Here is a 16,467-nt window from a genome sequence, read left to right as displayed (position 1 = left end):
GTGTTACTTGTTTTAACTAACTAGTGGAACGGAAAGAGAAGTGTTACTGGTTTTAACTAACTAGTGGAACGGAAAGAGAAGTGTTACTGGTTTTAACTAACTAGTGGAACGGAAAGAGAAGTGTTACTGGTTTTAACTAACTAGTGGAAAGGAAAGAGAAGTGTTACTGGTTTTAACTAACTAGTGGAACGGAAAGAGAAGTGTTACTGGTTTTAACTAACTAGTTGAACGGAAAGAGAAGTGTTACTGGGTTTAACTAACTAGTGGAACCGAAAGAGAAGTGTTACTGGTTTTAACTAACTAGTGGAACGGAAAGAGAAGTGTTACTGGTTTTAACTAACTAGTGGAACGGAAAGAGAAGTGTTACTGGTTTTAACTAACTTGTGGAACCGAAAGGAAGTGTTACTGGTTTTAACTAACTAGTTAAATGACTTGTTGAATAAAGTGCTGAAGAAGAAGAGTAGCATTATAACAGCTACTGGCTCAGGGGCTTCACCTAAGGTGTCCTGCAGCCAGACCATATTGTGGGTTCCAGCAGGAAACCACAGGGGAGCTCCAGGGTAACTTTGTAAAAGACACACAAATGGAGCACTGGGTATCTGTAGTTTGCTCTTTGTCTTTGACGAAGTGTCGAATCCCTGCTTTCAGCTAAGAATTCATTTCAAGTAATTAGTCTTAGCTGAAACCCTGTACCCGGGACTTAGCGAGTGTGACTCACCCGTGAGGGTGTTGTCCGGTCAACTAGAAAGGGAGGACCAGCCGCTAGCAGGATTGTCTGACTATGACACACTTCTAAAAGTATTATAAACCAGTGGTTGACCCTATCCTGTGTAAAATAGTCCATAAATACATATTGGTGTTGTACACAAAAATAGCCCCCGCTAACACATAGTTTACCGTGTCACATACTACCCGTCAAGTGTTAACAGTAGGAAGGAGGGAGCTAACATCTGTGGCAAGCAGAGATAGACCAGGAGGGAGCTAACTTCTGTGGCAAGCAGAGATAGACCAGGAGGGAGCTAACTTCTGTGGCAAGCAGAGATAGACCAGGAGGGGTGGCCTGGTTGATAAAGTGGAGACCAGGGGTTCACTGCTAACTCAGCCTCGGGTAGGAAGACAGGGAGTCCCAACTTCTGTGGCAAGCAGAGATAGACCAGGAGGGGTGGCCTGGTTGATAAAGTGGAGACCAGGGGTTCACTGCTAACTCAGCCTCGGGTAGGAAGACAGGGAGGCCCCCTCACCCGGGAGCAGAGATAGACCAGGAGGGGTGGCCTGGTTGATAAACTGGAGACCAGGGGTTCACTGCTAACTCAGCCTGGTAGGAAGACAGGGACCCAACCTGTGTGGCAAGCAGAGATAGATCCAGGAGGCAAAGTGGAGACCAGGGGTTCACTGCTAACTCAGCCTCGGGTAGGAAGACAGGGAGGCCCCCTCACCCGGGATAGAAGCTCATACTGCGGGATAATCAGTGCAAATCTCCTTATGGTGGGAAAATCAGAGAAATCCAAGAATGACTTCATGTTCTGAACCTTTCCTCGGTCTGGGATTGGATGTTCTCCTTTCCTCCTCTTCCTCACTACCCACTCACATGTCACCTTCCTCAACACATGCAAATCTCCTCATTACCCATGAAGTAAAATCATTGAAATCTGAAGAATGACTTCATGTTCTCCTTTCCTCCTCTTCCTCATTACCCACTCACATGTTCTCCTTTCCTCCTCTTCCTCACTACCCACTCACATGTTCTCCTTTCCTCCTCTTCCTCACTACCCACTCACATGTTCTCATTTCCTCCTCTTCCTCACTACCCACTCACATGTTCTCCTTTCCTCCTCTTCCTCACTACCCACTCACATGTTCTCCTTTCCTCCTCTTCCTCATTACCCACTCACATGTTCTCCTTTCCTCCTCTTCCTCACTACCCACTCACATGTTCTCATTTCCTCCTCTTCCTCACTACCCACTCACATGTTCTCCTTTCCTCCTCTTCCTCACTACCCACTCACATGTTCTCCTTTCCTCCTCTTCCTCACTACCCACTCACGTGTTTTACTGTGTCCTCGTTGAGGGAAAGGGGACAGCATGCAAGCTCTGACTAATTCCACCCAGAGTCTACGTTTGACTGTCAAACAGTATCAGGGCAGAACGGAGCTGTCTGCAGCTGTCTCCTATAACATGTGACTCAAGGTGAGGTCACAGTGTCCTCCGACTGCAGACTCCTTCTGGGCATACTGTGCCAGTCTGTCTCACACAAGATGGCTGCCAGGATGATACTCAGCTCACAGCCACAATGAGCACCCTTCACACACAGACACCAAGTGGAGATAGCAGCACTTCCATATCCTAGTCAGGGTTTTTAACTAGGATACATACGTCTCTGCTTCAAACCATTCCTCTCACTGATCACCTTGACGACGGAAAAGGGGTTGCTCGTGTGCCACAAAAAAAATAAAAAAATAAAAAAAATGGCATCCAACGAAAAATCTCCAATGTTAAAAAAAGCCAACCCAGCTAAGAGGTTATTAAATATTTCAGCTGGTTAACGGAAACTAAATGGTCACTTTGGATGCAGCAGAGTATAAGACACACACACAAGACCCACACGGTAATGGGATTTGTTTGGGTGGGCAGGTGGTGCTACACTGGAACATGTAGCCCACATGTTTCCAGGGAGAGCAGTGTACTGTGGTACGGGGGGGTTGGAGGGGATACATGAATCCTAGCCGGCGTGCTGGGAATGAAGTTCATTTTTTATCCAGACAGACCATCACTCAGCCCTTGCAGGATATGGCCGGGCCCCCTGATATCAATCTGCATGGAGCCATCCTCCTCTCCCCAGAGTCAGGTAGGGGGAGAGAGGAGGAGGGCTTTGATTTAAACGGCAGCATTTATCACACCTGCTTCAGCATCCTAAAGGACAGAGAGAGACGGAGAGAGAGATAGCAAGAGAGACAGAGAGGGAGAGAGAGGGGGAGAGAGAGAGAGACGGAGAGAGAGAGATAGCAAGAGAGACCGAGAGAGAGAGAGGTAGGGAGAGAGAGCGAGAGAGAGGCAGGGAGAGAGAGAGGTAGAGAGAGAGAGGTAGAGAGAGAGAGAGGTAGAGAGAGATGGGGAGAAAGAGAGAGGGAGGGGGAGGGAGAGAGAGGGAGAGAGCGAGAGGGGGAAGAGAGAGGGAGGGGAAGAGAGCGATGGAGGGGGAGAGAGAGAGAGAGGGAGGAGGAGAGAGAGAGAGAGGGAGGAGGAGAGAGAGAGGGAGGGGGAGAGAGAGAGAGGGGGAGAGAGAGAGAGGGAGGGGGAGAGAGAGAGGGAGGGGGAGAGAGAGAGACAGAGAGAGGTAGAGAGGACATTAACATGCATGACTTGTCATGGGAAGGTGTGAAGTTGTACTACTAGTCCAACTACGACACAAATAATGTTGTTTCCATTGCAGCCATAGCACCACCTCCATGACTAACAGTAGCTGTACTAGATGGAATAGTGAGCGTAGGAATGCTGAAAGGCTTTCAATGGCAGCGCTAGTATCTCTACTGTGATTACTGTGTAGCCTTAATGCATACCATTTCCTTTACCACTCAAGGGGCTCACTTGTACTGAGTGTACAACACATTAAGAACACCTGCTCTTTCCATGATAGATTGACCAGGTGAATCCAGGTGAAAGATATTATTGATGTCACTTGTTAAATCCATTTCAATCAGTGTCGATGAAGGGGAGGAGACAGGTTTAAAGAAGGATGTTTAAGCCTTGAGATAATTGAAACATGGATTGTGTATTTGTGCCAGGGTGAAGACGGAAGATTTATGTGCCTTTGAATGGGGTGTGGTAGTAGGTGCCAGGTGCACCGGTTTGAGTGTCAAGAATCGCAAGGCTGCTGTGTTTTTCACGCTCAACAGTTTCCCGTGTGTATCAAGAATGGTCCACCACCCAGAGGACATCCAGCCAACCTGGAGTCAACATGGGCCAGCATCCCTGTGGAACTCCTTTAACACCTTGTAGAGTCCGTGCCCCGACCAATTGAGGCTGTTCTGAGGGCAACTCAGTATTAGGAATGTGTTCCTAAAGATGCCTGTGTTCGCTAGCCTTGCCTTATGCTAGTTGAATGTACAGTATTGTTTAAACCACGAGCTGAATAAATAGCTCTCAGTAACAATCAATTTAGTTTAAGGTTTGCTTTGTCTGTGGCTCGTTCATTTTGGGGCGGCAGGGTAGCCTAGTGGTTAGAGCGTTGGACTAGTAACCGAAACGTTGCAAGTTCAAATCCCCGAGCTGACAAGGTACAAATCTGTCACTGGCAGTTTACCCACTGTTCCTAGGCTGTCATTGAAAATAAGAAGTTGTTCTTAACTGACTTAACTGCCTAGTAAAATAAAGGTAAAATCAAATAAAAAATGCAGTATAGCCACCCCGTATTGCCATAATGTATAACCCAGGCAGAGAAATGCTACATGTTGTCTGCAAATATACATGTAACTCCCAAAGTAAAGGAAACACCACGAGCTACCAGAGCAGCTTCAATGCGCCTTGGCATAGATTCCACACGTATCCAGAACTCTATTGGAGGGATGTGACACCAATTCTTCCACAATAAATTCAGTAATTTTGTGGGGTTTTTTTTTAACATGGTGGAAAACATTGTCTCAAGGCGTCGCTCCAGGGTCTCCCATAAGTGTTCACTTGGGTTGAGATCTGATGACTGAGACACACACACACACCCTTTAAACTCCTTATGTTCCTTCGAGGAGGACTCTTTCAAAGTCACTTGAGATCTATTCTTCTAGCCATGGTAGCCAAAATAATGGGCAACTGGTTATTTCCATACATGACCCTAAGCATGATGGGATGTTAATTGCTTAATATACTCAGGAACCACACCTGTGTGGAAATACCTGCTTTCAATATACTTTTATATCCCTCTTTTACTCGAGTGTTTCCTTTATTTTGGCAGTTACATGTAGATAATATGCACTCACATACCATCAAATGTATTTCAATGGCTACATTTTCTATGCTAAGCGTTATTTTTTTCACAGTGATCGGCACATCTGTATTTGTGCTCTGAGAATAGAATAACAACACCATCAGCCACGATAACGTTAACAGAGGAGGGCAAAACACTAATACGGTGACGACGCCGTCCTCCCGTGACGGCGTCGTCCGTCTTAATAATGTTGGGAGAGAGACACACCCTGTCGGGGAAATGCAGTGGTCAGTCACCTGAAACGAAAGCAGACGTATTGCAGTTCCTATCTGTTTAGAGTTGGGAGGGAAACATGATGTGGTAGCAGTACCTATCTGTTTAGAGTTGGGAGGGAAACATGATGTGGTAGCAGTACCTATCTGTTTAGAGTTGGGAGGGAAACATGATGTGGTAGCAGTACCTATCTGTTTAGAGTTGTGGAGGGAAACATGATGTGGTTGCTGTACCTATCTGTTTAGAGTTGGGAGGGAAACATGATGTGGTAGCTGTACCTATCTGTTTAGAGTTGGGAGGGAAACATGATGTGGTAGCAGTACCTATCTGTTTAGAGTTGTGGAGGGAAACATGATGTGGTAGCTGTACCTATCTGTTTAGAGTTGGGAGGGAAACATGATGTGTACCTATCTGTTTAGCAGTACCTATCTGTTTAGAGTTGGGAGGGAAACATGATGTGGTAGCTGTACCTATCAGTACCTATCTGTTTGTTTATGAGTTTGTACCTATCTGTTTAGAGTTGGGAGGAAACATGGAAACCTATCTGTTTAGAGTTGGGAGGGAAACATGATGTGGTAGCTGTACCTATCTGTTTAGAGTTGTGGAGGGAAACATGATCTGTTTAGAGTTGTGGAGGGAAACATGATGTGGTAGCTGTACCTATCTGTTTAGAGTTGGGAGGGAAACATGATGTGGTAGCTGTACCTATCTGTTTAGAGTTGTGGAGGGAAACATGATGTGGTAGCTGTACCTATCTGTTTAGAGTTGTGGAGGGAAACATGATGTGGTAGCTGTACCTATCTGTTTAGAGTTGTGGAGGGAAACATGATGTGGTAGCTGTACCTATCTGTTTAGAGTTGTGGAAACATGGGAAATCATGATGTAGCTGTACCTATCTGTTTAGGAAACATGATGTGGTAGCTGTACCTATCTGTTTAGAGTTGTGGAGGGAAACATGATCTGTTTAGAGTTGTGGAGCTGTACCTATCTGTTTAGAGTTGGGAGGGAAACATGATGTGGTGATGTTTAGAGGTGGAGGGAAACTGTACCTATCTGTTTAGAGTTGGGAGGGAAACATGATGTGGTAGCTGTACCTATCTGTTTAGAGTTGTGGAGGGAAACATGTACTGGTAGCAGTACACGGCATGACTTCTGGCTAGCTGAAACCAATGACTCATGAAAGCGTTTTGCAAGGAGTAATTAGCTATGTTGAATAAGCCATTTGCTCTGTAGCTGCTAACAACAACACTTTACCTGCATGGGCCATAATAACCTTTCGCCATGAGCAGAAGAGCAGCTAAAATATTCATATATGCCTTTATGGAGTTTGCTTTGGATAAACACAGGGAAAATGGATTTACATACGCAGGTATGGAACAGTGGGTGGGCCTAAACATAGCTCTAAGGACACTGAATTCAAAAGACCCGAATACTGTACTGTACATTTGAAGTAGAGACAACAAAACTAATTAATTCATGAAGTACTGAAAAACTGTTTCCCATTACAATCTAACAATTCAAATATATGTTCACGTTACAAAGTAGGATATAAGAGAGACATCGTAGTCCGGGCAAAACAGACATAATTCATCGTAGGACACAATTCAAAAAGGCACTCGCACATCTGTGCAATCTCTTTGCAGGTGCATGGCAACAGTTGAACAAGATGAAGGACAAAGGAAACCCTGCATTTGGTAGCATCACTGATATTTAATAAGCTTACGTATCGTCAGAGCTTTGACAGCCGTGAGGCCGATACGTAAGCTTATTAAATATCAGTGATGCTACCAAGAGCAGTGTGCGGTTTCCTTTTTCCTTCAACATCATAGTAGGACAAATCAGACATCATTCAACATCATAGTCCAGACAAAGCAGACATCATTCAACATCATAGTCCAGACAAATCAGACATCATTCAACATCATAGTCCAGACAAATCAGACATCATTCAACATCATAGTCCAGACAAAGCAGACATCATTCAACATCATAGTCCAGACAAATCAGACATCATTCAACATCATAGTAGGACAAAGCAGACATCATTCAACATCATAGTCCAAACAAAACAAACATCATTCAACATCATAGTCCAGACAAAGCAGACATCATTCAACATCATAGTCCAAACCAGACATCACAATCATAGACAGACATCATTCAACATCATAGTCCAAACAAAACAGACATCATTCAACATCATAGTCCAGACAAATCAGACATCATTCAATCATATCATCATTCAACATCATAGTCCAGACAAATCAGACATCATTCAACATCATAGTCCAACATCACAAATCAGACATCATTCAACATCATAGTCCAGGACAAATCAGACATCATTCAACATCATAGTCCAAACAAAACAGACATCATTCAACATCATAGTCCAGACAAATCAGACATCATTCATCATCATAGTCCAAACAAAACAGACATCATTCAACATCATAGTCCAGACAAATCAGACATCATTCAACATCATAGTAGAACAAAGCAGACATCATTCAACATCATAGTCCAGACATCATTCAACATCATAAAGCAGACATCATTCAACATCATAGTCCAGACAAATCGGACACATCATTCAACATCATAGTAGGACAAAGCAGACATCATTCAACATCATAGTCCAGACAAAGCAGACATCATTCAACATCATAGTCCAGACAAATCAGACATCATTCAACATCATAGTAGAACAAAGCAGACATCATTCAACATCATAGTCCAAACAAAACAGACATCATTCAACATCATAGTCCAGACAAAACAGACATCATTCAACATCATAGTAGGACAAGACAGACATCATTCATCATCATAGTAGGACAAGACAGACATCATTCAACATCATAGTCCAGACAAAGCAGACATCATTCAACATCATAGTCCAGACAAATCAGACATCATTCAACATCATAGTCAAGACAAATCAGACATCATTCAACATCATAGTCCAGACAAATCAGACATCATTCAACATCATAGTCCAGACAAATCAGAACAAAGCATTCAACATCATAGTCCAAACAAATCATCATTCAACATCATAGGACAAGACAGTCCAAACATAGTAGGAAAACAGACATCATAGTAGGACAAGACAGACATCATTCAACATCATAGTCCAAACAAAACAAACATCATTCAACATCATAGTTGGATAAGTCCAAAGACATCATTCAACATCATAGTAGGACAAGACAGACATCATTCATCATCATAGTAGGACAAGACAGACATCATTCAACATCATAGTAGGACAAGACAGACATCATTCAACATCATAGTAGGATAAGAAAGACATCATTCAACATCATAGTAGGATAAGACATGTCCAGACAAATATCTAAATCCATTGATATTCAGTGGCATGGTGGGACAACTGGCTGGACTAGTGCCTCTTATCCCTTAGCTGTATCAGTCTCTGTTGTCTCTCTGACTGGGGAGGGGGGCATTTACATGGGTCTGAAAGAGAAGCAGGGGTCGGCGGGTCACAGAGCCGGGGCTCTGGGGAAATCAGGTGGCCACGCGCCTGGGTTCACAGGGTCGCAGTGTGCTGCCCCATAGGGTTCAAGGAGCCTCCCCCTGGACGCAGGTTCAAAACGCTCTCTACAGACACTGTGTCATCGCTCACAGCAAATCAGGGGACAGAACAAGAGGCTTTGGAATTGCGACCAGGCCGGCTAGCAGCTTGCCCGTTCACCAATTAACCTTGGGAGCCCACAATGTTGCCCAGTCCTTTCTTGGATCATGTCCAATATATCTCACTAGAAAGATGACGAGTAAGCAGACCACGGTCCAGAACACTATAGTGAACTATTAACAAAAAAATACAAAAGACATACATATAGCAGATCAGCCTATAAAATGTCCTGCTGTTAAATGTAGCCTGATCTGGTTAACTATCTGGTTAATTATCTGGTTAATATAGGCTGATATGGTTAACTGTAGTTGGATCTGGTTAAATATCTGGTTAACTATAGGCTAATCTGGTTAAATATCTGGTTAACTATAGGCTAATCTGGTTAAATATCTGGTTAACTGTAGTCTGATCTGGTTAAATATCTGGTTAACTATAGGCTAATCTGGTTAAATATCTGGTTAACTATAGGCTAATCTGGTTAAATATCTGGTTAACTATAGGCTATTCTGGTTAAATATCTGGTTAACTATTTGGTTAACTATAGGCTAATCTGGTTAAATATTTGGTTAACTATTTGGTTAACTATAGGCTAATCTGGTTAAATATTTGGTTAACTATAGGCTAATCTGGTTAACTATATGGTGAACTGTTGGCTGATCTGGTTAACTATCTGGTTAAATATAGGCATGTCTGGTTAACTATCTGGTTAACTATCTGGTTAAATATAGGCTGATCTAGTTAACTATTTGATTAACTATGGTCTGACCTGGTTAACTGTTGGCTGATCTGGTTGCTATAAACTGATCTGGTCAACTGTTGGCTGATCTTGTTAACTATCTGTTTAACTATAAACTGATCTGGTTAACTGTCTGGTTAACTGTTGGCTGATCTGGTTAACTATAGGCTGATCTTGTTAACTATCTGGTGACCTGTAGGCTGATCTGGCTAATTGTGTGGTTAACTGTCTGGTTAACTATAGGCCTATCTGGTTAACTGTATGCTGATCTGGTTAACTGTTATGATAACTTTAGGCTGATCTGGTTAACTATAGGCTGATCTTGTTAACTATCGGGTTAACTATATGCTGATAAGGTTAACTATCTGGTGAACTGTAGGCTGATCTGGTTAACTATCTGGTTAACTTTCTGGTTAACTATAGGCTGATAAGGTTAACTATCTGGTTAACTATAGGCTGATCTGGTTAACTAGCTGGTTAACTTATCTGGTTAACTATAGGCTGATCTGGTTAACTATCTGGTTAACTATCTGGTTAACTATAGGCTGATCTGGTTAACTAGCTGGTTAACTATCTGGTTAATTGTCATGTTAACTGTAGGCTGATCTGGTTAACTATCTGGTTAACTATCTGGTTAATTGTCATGTTAACTGTAGGCTGATCTGGTTAACTATCTGGTTAACTATCTGGTTAACTGTCTGGTTAACTATCTGGTTAACTGTCTGGTTAACTATAGGCTGATAAGGTTAACTATCTGGTTAACTATCTGTAGGCTGATCTGGTTAACTATCTGGTTAACTATAGGCTGATCTGGTTAACTAGCTGGTTAACTATAGGCTGATAAGGTTAACTATCTGGTTAACTATCTGGTTAATTGTCATGTTAACTGTAGGCTGATCTGGTTAACTATCTGGTTAACTGTCTGGTTAACTATCTGGTTAACTGTCTGGTTAACTATAGGCTGATAAGGTTAACTATCTGGTTAACTATCTGGTTAATTGTCATGTTGACTATAGGCTGATCTGGTTAACTATCTGGTTAACTTTCTGGTTAACTATAGGCTGATCTGGTTAACTATCTGGTTAACTATAGGCTGATCTGGTTAACTAGCTGGTTAACTGTCTGGTTAACTATAGGCTGAAAAGGTTAACTATCTGGTTAACTATCTGGTTAATTGTCATGTTAACTGTAGGCTGATCTGGTTAACTGTTGGCTGACCTGGTTAACTATCTGGTTAAATATAAGCTGATCTGGTTAACTAGCTGGTTAACTGTCATGTTAACTTTAGGCTGATCTGGTTAACTATAGGCTTATCTGGTGAACTAGCTGGTTAAATATAGGCTGATCTGGTTAACTAGCTGGTTAACTATAGGCTAATCTGGTTAACTAGCTGGTTAAATATAGGCTGATTTGGTTAACTAGCTGGTTAACTGTCATGTGAACTTTAGGCTGATCTGGTCCTATATGTATGTCTTTATATGTTCTGTTAGTAGTTCACCATAGTGTTCTGCATTGTATGGCCACTTGTTTTTTGTTTGTTTTTAAATACAATTTAAATATATATATTTTTTATTTAACCATTATTTAACTAGGCAACTCATTTAAGAACAGATTATTTTTTACAATGATGGCCTACCCCGGCCAAACCCGGACAACGCTGGGCCTATTGTGTGCCGCTTTATGGGACTCCAAATCACGGCCGGTTGTGATACATCTTTCTTGGATTTCATGCCATTTCGGGGCCTACCCTCCACTGCCCTCACCTCACCAATATCTCACTGGAGAAAGGGGACACAACATAGGCAGAGTCATTCCAGAGTCATTCGGATTACGTTGTGCTTTTATAGTGCTTTTATGCCACCACAGTGATAACTCACAGATATACATTAGTGGCACCACAGTGATAACTCACAGATATACATTAGTGGCACCACGGTGATAACACACAGAGATACATTTGTGGCACCACAGTGATAACTCACAGATATACATTAGCACCACCACAGTGATAACTCACAGATATACATTAGCGCCACCACAGTGATAACTCACAGGGATACATTAGTGGCACCACAGTGATAACTCACAGCGATACATTAGCACCACCACAGTGATAACTTACAGAGATACATTAGTGGCACCACAGTGATAACTCACAGATATACATTAGCACCACCACAGTGATAACTCGCAGATATACATTAGCACCACCACAGTGATAGCACACAGAGATACATGAGCACACAGATAATACATTAGTGGCACCACAGTAATAACTCACAGATTTACATTAGTGCCACCACAATGTGATAACTCACAGTGATAACTCACAGTGATACATTAGTGGCACCACACCACAGTGATTAGCACTCACAAGAGATACATTAGTGGCACCACAGTGATAACTCACAGCGATACATTAGTGGCACCACAGTGATAACACACAGAGATATATTAGCACCACTACAATGATAACTCACATTAGTGGCACCACAGTGATAACTCACAGAGATACATTGGTGCCACCACAATGATAACTCACATATATACATTAGTGGCACCACCACAGTGATAACTCACAGATATACATTGGTGGCACAACAGTGATAACTCACAGATATACATTGGCACCATCACAGTGATAACTCACAGATATACATTGGTGGCACCACAGTGATAACTCACAGAGATACATTAGTGGCACCACAGTGATAACTCAGATATACATTAGCACCACCACAGTGATAACTCACAGATATACATTAGTGGCACCACAGTGATAACTCACATATATACATTAGTGGCACCACAGTGATAATGCACAGAGATACATTAGCACCACCACAGTGATAACTCACAGCGATACATTAGTGGCACCACAGTGATAACATTCACAGTGATAACTCACAGAGATACATTAGTGGCACCACAGTGATAGCACACAGAGATACATTAGCACCACTACAATGATAACTCACATTAGTGGCAACACAGTGATAACTCACAGATATACATTAGTGGCACCACCATCGTGATAACTCAGAGATACATTAGCACCACCACAGGGATTAGTGGCACCACAGTGTGATAACTGGCACCAGTGTATTAACTCACAGCGATACATTAGTGGCACCACAGTGATAGCACACTGAGATACATGAGCACCACTACAATGATAACTCACATTAGTGGCACCACAGTGATAACTCACAGATATACATTAGTGGCACCACCATCGTGATAACTCACAGAGATACATTAGCACCACCACAGTGATAACTCACAGCGATACATTAGTGGCACCACAGTGATAACACACAGATATACATTGGCACCACAGTGATAACTCACAGAGATACATTAGTGGCACCACAGTGATAACTCACATATATACATTAGTGGCACCACAGTGATAACTCACAGCGATACATTAGTGGCACCACAGTGATAACTCACAGCGATACATTAGTGGCACCACAATCGTGATAACACACAGAGATATATTAGCACCACCACAGTGATAACTCACAGTGATAACTCACAGTGATAACTCACAGAGATACATTAGTGGCACCACAGTGATAACTCACAGAGATACATTAGTGGCACCACAGTGATAACTCACAGTGATAACTCACAGTGATACATTAATGTCACCACAGTGATTACTCACAGAGATACATTAGTGGCACCACAGTGATAACTCACAGAGATACATTAGTGGCACCACAGTGATAACTCACAGCGATACATTAGTGGCACCACAGTGATAACTCACAGATATACATTAGTGGCACCCACAGTGATAACTCACAGATATACATTAGTGGCACCACAGTGATAACTCACAGAGATACATTAGTGGCACCACAGTGATAACTCACAGCGATACATTTGTGGCACCACAGTGATAACTCACAGCGATACATTAGTGGCACCACAATCGTGATAACACAGAGATATATTAGCACCACCACAGTGATAACTCACAGAGATAAATTAGTGGCACCACAGTGATAACACACAGAGATATATTAGCACCACTACAATGATAACTCACATTAGTGGCACCACAGTGATAACTCACAGAGATACATTAGTGGCACCACAGTGATAACTCACAGAGATACATTAGTGGCACCACAGTGATACCACATTAGTGGCACCACAGTGATAACTCACAGAGACACATTAGTGGCACCACAGTGATAACTCACAGTGATACATTAGTGGCACCACAGTGATAACTCACAGAGATACATTAGTGGCACCACAGTGATAACTCACAGAGATACATTAGTGGCACCACAGTGATAACTCACAGAGATACATTAGTGGCACCACAGTGATAACTCACAGAGATACATTAGTGGCACCACAGTGATAACTCTCAGAGATACATTAGTGGCACCACAGTGATAACTCACACCGATACATTAGTGGCACCACAGTGATAACTCACAGTGATACATTAGTGGCACCACAGTGATAACTCACAGCGATACATTAGTGGCACCACAGTGATAACTCACAGTGATACATTAGTGGCACCACAGTGATAACTCACATTGATACATTAGTGGCACCACAATCGTGATAACACACAGAGATATATTAGCACCACCACAGTGATAACTCACAGTATTAGTGGCACTCACAGTGATAACTCTCAGAGATACATTAGTGGCACCACAGTGATAACTCACAGCGATACATTAGTGGCACCACAGTGATAGCTCACAGTGATACATTAGTGGCACCACAGTGATAACTCACAGAGACACATTAGTGGCACCACAGTGATAACTCACAGTGATACATTAGTGGCACCACAGTGATAACTCACAGTGATAACTCACATAGATACATTAGTGGCACCACAGTGATAACTCACAGAGATACATTAGTGGCACCACAGTGATAACTCACAGAGATACATTAGTGGCACCACAGTGATAACTCACAGAGATACATTAGTGGCACCACAGTGATAACTCACAGAGATACATTAGTGGCACCACAGTGATAACTCACAGAGATACATTAGTGGCACCACAGTGATAACTCACAGCGATACATTAGTGGCGCCACAGTGATAACTCACAAAGATACATTAGTGGCACCACAGTGATAACTCACAGAGATACATTAGTGGCACCACAGTGATAACTCACAGATATACATTAGTGGCACCACAGTGATAACTCACAGATATACATTAGCACCACCACAGTGATAACTCACAGGGATACATTAGTGGCACCACAGTGATAACTCACAGTGATACATTAGTGACACCACAGTGATAACTCACAGTGATACATTAGTGGCACCACAGTGATAACTCACAGAGATACATTAGTGGCACCACAGTAATAACTCACAGCGATACATTAGTGGCACCACAGTGATAACTCACAGATATACATTAGCACCACCACAGTGATAACTCACAGGGATACATTAGTGGCACCACAGTGATAACTCACAGTGATACATTAGTGACACCACAGTGATAACTCACAGTGATACATTAGCGGCACCACAGTGATAACTCAAATGAAATGCTGTGGTGGAAGAAAAAAAAACATATACTGATTGAAAGAAATGAATCTGATATTTTTATGGGGAGGATTGAGGGGGGGGAGATGTCACATGCAGCAGACGTATTGCTGTTGTGCTACAGAGTCAAAAGAAAAAGAAAAGGTCTATTGTAAAAGCAAACGGTAACCTATTAGTCCTGTCAGTGGCCTTTGCAGGTTCACATTACTCAGTGTTCAAACCCACAGGTCTCCCTTGAGCCGCTTTATTGAACAGTAGATTTTCAAACAACAACAAAAAACTGAGAATGGAGGTAGCCTAGCAACATTGAGACCATGGAGAAGAAGCGCGGCATACCCGCTGCGAATGTGGCATGCGGCATCCAGCCAGTCTTCTGCAGTAAACCCCGAGGAGAGCGGAATGTTCTGGTCACTATGAAGATATACATCTGCCTGCAATCGAGTAGTGCCAGCAAACCTTCATTTAGGGAATACAAAAATAAATAAAAAACAAAGGTATAATCAAACAGAGCATATAATTATGTTTAACCTTTTTGAGAAACTTTTGTTGTTAAATGCTTTAATGATGTGATTCTTCTGGCTTTGTTTCTACATTTTAACTGTACAATTGTTTACCCCCAAATAAATCCAATCCTGTGAGCTATGATCGCTGTGCACACCTATAGCTTGTGACAGCGTTATATAGTATGAACAAAGGCCTCTCATAGGATGTGTCTTCAGATGAATTACAACCTGCCCTCAGGAGTGAGCTCAGCAGTTGTCCTAAAATATAAACGCCCCGGAGCGATGAGAGGGGGGGGGTGACTGAACTGAACGATCCAGCTGAGGCAAATTTATGGGGGACTGGCCAGAAAGAGAAACTCCACTTCTGTGGCCATGGTTATATGGAAATGTGTTCATTTGATCAATAATAGTTGATGCCTCACGAGAGGCGCTGGAAAACCCCAGAGACTTTTTTTTTAAAGTACTACAAGAGAGATTCTCTGACAGAAAATGCATCCCTTCCCTTCTCCTTTAAGATGAATTTCAGCCAGAGCGTTGCATGTATAAACAGTGGGGAAGAGATTCTCACAATGGGTGGCCATTTTGTGGGCATGCCAATCACAAGGGAGATGTAAAACACTATGATAAGTCCATTACAACTTCAGAGGGTTACAAGGGATCGCAGTCAAATTCCCATAGCCGTCAAAGATTTGAGAACGGCACAGGCCATTAGCTTTTGACGATACGAGATTAGTGAGATGCTGATGGTTTCGGTGTTATGTTTGAAGGACGATAATGCTGAATTGTGTTCACCGACTATACCATACATTAAGACCTTCCT

The 16,467-nt window shown here is 42.5% G+C and overlaps 1 protein-coding gene across 3 annotated transcripts in view; it reads left to right on the top strand.

The window, feature by feature from the left end:
* LOC135516478 (glucosidase 2 subunit beta-like) overlaps positions 1-16,467 on the top strand; it is a 290,273-nt gene that overhangs the window by 233,794 nt on the left and 40,012 nt on the right. The window lies entirely within an intron of this gene.

This window comes from Oncorhynchus masou, chromosome 27 (assembly GCF_036934945.1).
Source record: "Oncorhynchus masou masou isolate Uvic2021 chromosome 27, UVic_Omas_1.1, whole genome shotgun sequence".
NCBI classification, from domain to species: domain Eukaryota; kingdom Metazoa; phylum Chordata; class Actinopteri; order Salmoniformes; family Salmonidae; genus Oncorhynchus; species Oncorhynchus masou.
The sequence above is the reverse complement of the archived record's forward strand: the minus strand, read 5'-3'. Positions and strand labels throughout refer to the sequence as shown.